The sequence below is a fragment of the Erpetoichthys calabaricus genome, chromosome 4 (assembly GCF_900747795.2).
Source record: "Erpetoichthys calabaricus chromosome 4, fErpCal1.3, whole genome shotgun sequence".
NCBI lineage: Eukaryota > Metazoa > Chordata > Cladistia > Polypteriformes > Polypteridae > Erpetoichthys > Erpetoichthys calabaricus.
This window is the reverse complement of record NC_041397.2, coordinates 312,108,594-312,113,610: the sequence shown is the minus strand read 5'-3', so window position 1 is coordinate 312,113,610 and position 5,017 is coordinate 312,108,594.

Here is a 5,017-nt window from a genome sequence, read left to right as displayed (position 1 = left end):
TTACAGGTATTTTACAGTAATACAAACCAGTCTTACTGCGAGACTGTGCCTACTAATGTTTATGCACTACTGTTCTAGCGCCCGTTATTGTAACGGGCTTAATGTCTAGTATAAATATAAATAAATACACTGCGCCAAAAAATGAAAGGAACACACGAGATCTCAATGGGGGTGGGAAACTGCTGGCTACCTCTACTGCTCTGGACTGATATGGTGATGTGTGAGGAGCGAAAATGATCAACCGACAGAGAGAGGGGGGGCTGAACTCAAAGAGACCCCGGAAATGAAAGGGAACAAAATGATGGCAGGCAGACAGGCGAGTCCAATTGGCTGAAATTTCATTACAATAATACCAAATCGTACTCAGTATGGAAAATTGTATGTTGCTCTCTCCAGAGTTCCCTTACAGTCGTATCCTCAAACCCACCTCATAAGAAGAAGCATGTTTGTCGTGGATGTGAATCGCTGTATGCGGCGTGTCAAACAGTTTGCAAGGGGTATCCCATGGTCTTACAGTTGGTGGGTGGGACTCTGTTAGTTGCTCTTGCGAGCGGGCACATGATCGGGTAGTGAGTATGCCTCGAGAGCGAGGGTGGACGCAACAGGACCATCTAAGAGGAATCATATTTGTGGCGGATATGAATCGCTGTATGCAGCGTGTAAAACAATTTGTTTGTTGCAGATGTGACTCGCTGTATGCAGCGTGTAAGTTTACCAGGGGTATCCCATAATCTTAGCAGTGTCTATGCTTCGATGTGAATCGCTGTATGCAGCGTGTAAAACGCTGCATTGTATGTTGCCCTCTCCAGAGTTCCATCTTTTCATTCACCTACAGTCGTATCCTCAAAACCAACACCCATTTGGACAACTGTGTCTTTCAGGAAGTGTTCACCCATCAATACATAATTATGTGGCGTATGCTACGCTGTGGGTTGGCTAGTTTAGAAATATTTCTGCTTTTGCTACAGATTGAAATGCTTAACTCTCTTTTGTTGATTTCATTATATTTTGCCCTTTCTCTGTGCTTAATGACAATTAAAAATGAGCAGAGCAGACACGCTGGCAAACAACACTGGAGTGTCAAAGGCTGCAAGTACTACCGCATCAGACCCACTAATTAGAACACAATGGATTAATGAAACAATTAGAACCGCTAGAAAAGCAAGATGAAAATATTGTTAAAAAGAAAAAAATACATTATTCCCATACAACTGCTTGGTACATTTTAATATATATACAGTACTGTGCAAAAGTTTTAGGCAGGTGTGAAAAAATGCTGTAAACAAAGAATGTTTCAGAAATATAAATAATGATTGTTTATTGTTATAAATTTACAAAATGCAAAGTGAGCGAACAAAAGTAAAATCTAAATCACATCAATATTTGGTGTTCCTACCTTTTGCCTTCAAACCAGCATCAATTCTTACAGGTCCACTTGCACAAAGTCAGGGATTTTGTAGGATTCTAGTCAGGTGTCTGATCAACCAATTCTACCAGACAGGTGCTAATGATCATCAATGTCACACGTAGGCTGAAACACAGTCATGAACTGGAACAGAAACAGCTTCAAACTGGGTGAGGAACAGCCAAACTCTGCTACCAAGGTGAGGTTGTGAAGACAGTTTCATGTCATGGCAAGATTGAGCTCAGCAACAAGACACAAGGTAGTTCTACTGCATCAGCAAGGTCTCTCCCAGACAAAGATTTCAAAGCAGACTGGGGTTTCAAGATGTGCTGTTCAAGCTCTTTTGAAGAAGCACAAAGAAACGGGCAACGATGAGGATCGTAGACGCAGTGGTCAGCCAAGGAAACTCAGTGCAGCAGATGAAAGACACATCAAGCTTATTACCCTTCGAAATCAGAAGATGTCCAGCAGTGCCATCAGCTCAGAACTGGCAGAAACCAGTGGGACCCAGGTACACCCATCTTCTGTCCGGAGAAGTCTGGCCAGGAGTGGTCTTCATGGAAGAGTTGCAGCCAAAAAGCCATACCTCCGACGTGGAATTAAGGCCAAGCGACTCAAGTATGTATGAAAACATAGGAACTGGGGTGCAGAAAAATGGCAGCAGGTGCTCTGGACTGATGAGTCAAAATTTGAAATATTTGGCTGTAGCAGAAGGCAGTTTGTTCGTTGAAGGGCTAGAGAGCGGTACAATAATGAGTGTCTGCAGGCAACAGTGAAGCATGGTGGAGGTTCCTTGAACGTTTGGGGCTGCATTTCTGCAAATGGAGTTGGAGATTTGGTCAGGATTAATGGTGTTCTCAATGCTGAGAAATACAGGCAGATACTTATCCATCATGCAGTACCATCAGGGAGGCGCATGATTGGCCCCAAATTTATTCTGCAGCAGGACAACGACCCCAAACATACAGCCAAAGTCATTAAGAACTATCTTCAGTATAAAGAAGAACAAGAAGTCCTGGAAGTGATGGTATGGCCCCCACAGAGCCCTGATCTCAACATCATTGAGTGTGTCTGGGATTACATGAAGAGACAGAAGGATGTGAGGAAGCCTACATCCACAGAAGATCTGGGGTTAGTTCTCCAAGATGTTTGGAACAACCTACCAGCCGAGTTCCTTCAAAAACTGTGTGCAAGTGTACCTAGAAGACTTGATGCTGTTTTGAAGGCAAAGGGTGGTCACACCAAATATTGATTTGATTTAGATTTCTCTTTTGTTCATTCACTGCATTTTGTGGATTGATGAAAATAAATGATTAACACTTCCATTTCTGAAAGCATTCTTTGTTTACAGCATTTTTTCACACCTGCCTAAAACCTCTGCACGTACTGTATATATTTATATATATATATATTTGCAGCTGGAGATCCACAAAGGGAGAAAAATTAATCACATATCATAAAGAAGTTTCTTATTCCTGGGCTTTCAGCCCCTACCTTCATCAAAGGATAATGCTTAGACTTACAAGAATCAAAGGCAATATATAGCAAAAAAATTACGTAGGGGAGGGGGGCTATTGGTCGTAACGGTTTATTTATTATGAACATGTTCTTCTTAAGTTTTCATATGCTGGATTTCTGTCCAGGTGTCTGTTGATGGCGCTCTCATTTGATAGCCAGCTCTCTGGCACTTTTAGTACTGGCCTTATCTTACTTGTATGTTGTCCCAGTTCAATGGATGTCCTGTTGATTTAGTATGCGTATAGATCTGTGATCGTGAGTCCTCAGTTCTGATGGAGTTGCAATGTTCATGTATAAACTTAATAAGAACATGTTCATAATAAATTTACAACCAATACTCCTCCCAACCCTAACCTCATTAACACCACTTATTTGTTCCTATATATTGCCGCTGATTCTTGTAAGTCTAAGTATTATCCTCTGATGAAGGTCGGGGCTGAAAGCTCAGGAATATGAAACTTCTCTGAGATACGTGATTCTTCGTCTCCCTTTGTGGATCTCCAGCTGCATATATAAATCTACACTGTGTGCACAATTATTAGGCAAGTTGTATTTTTGGGAATAATTTTAATATGAAACCAATACAGTGCCATCAGTCAGTCCAAAATGTTAATAAACCTGAATGTTATGCAAAGGAAATGTGAGTGTGACCATTATCAGGGGAATACACGACATGTGTGCACAATTATTAGGCAACTATTCGTGTGCAGAATTATTATGCAGCTAAATCAAACACTTACATTTTCCCGATCTCCCTTGTTTGTTTTCATCTGTTAAAGTGAGAATAATAAACAACACATAATTTACAAATAAACATTTCTGGCATGAGAAAAAAAAAAATCCGTGACCAATATAGCCGTCCTTCTTTTCAATAACAGCAACAAGCCTTCCATTCACGGGACAAGTCAGTTTCTTGAGCTGTTGCTGATCAACTTTTTGTGCAGCAGCGACCTCAGCCTCTCCCAGACACCATTCAGAGAGCTGTTCTGTTTTCCTTCCCCGTAAATCTGCCATTTAAGAAGGGCTTTAGGTCAGGTGAGGAAGGGGGCCATGTCATTATTCTGTCATCTTTAAGGCCTTTACTGGCTAGCCATGCAGTGGAGTACTTCGATGCATGTGATGGAGTATTGTCCTGCATAAAGATGCTTTTTCCTGTACCGCTGTTTGAAGAAAGTGTCTTCTAAAAACTGGCAGTAGGTTTCAGAGTTGATTTTGAGTCCATTTTAAACCTGAAAAGGTCCAACTAGCTCATCTTTAATAATACCAGACCATACCAGTACCCCACCTTCATCTTACTGGTGTCTGTTACTGATCCAGCCATGGGCCCAACCATCTGCTCCGTCAAGAGTCACTCTCATCTCATCAGTCCATAAAACCTTTGAAAAAATCTGTCTTCAGATATTTCTTGGCCCAGTCTTGACATTTCAACTTATGTGTCTTGTTCAGTGGTGGTCGGGTTTCAGCCTGCCCTACCTTGGCCAGTGTCGCCCATTCCTCTTTGCAGCATCTCTCAAGCTCCATCAGGTTGGATGGGAAGCGTCGGTGCACAGCCATTTTAAGATCTCTCCAGAGATGTTCAATCGGATTCAAGTCTGGGCTCTGGCTGAGCCACTCAAGGACATTCACAGAGTTGTCCTGAAGCCACTCCTTTGATATCTTGGCTGTGTGCTTAGGGTCGTTGTCCTGCTGAAAGATGAACCGTCGCCCCAGTCTGAGGTCAACTGCGCTCTGGAGCAGGTTTTCATCCAGGATGTCTCTGTACATTGCTGCAGTCATCTTTCCCTTTATCCTGACTAGTCTCCCAGTCCCACAGCATGATGCTGCCACCACCATGCTTCACTGTAGGGATGGTATTGGCCTGGTGATGAGTGGTGCCTGGTTTCCTCCAAACGTGACGCCTGGCATTCACACCAAAGAGTTCAATCTTTGTCTCATCAGACCAGAGAATTTTCTTTCTCATGGTCTGAGAGTCCTTCAGGTGCCTTTTGGCAAACTCCAGATGGGCTGCCATGTGCCTTTTACTAAGGAGTGGCTTCCGTCTGGCCACTCTACCATACAGGCCTGATTGATGGATTGCTGCAGAGATGGTTGTCC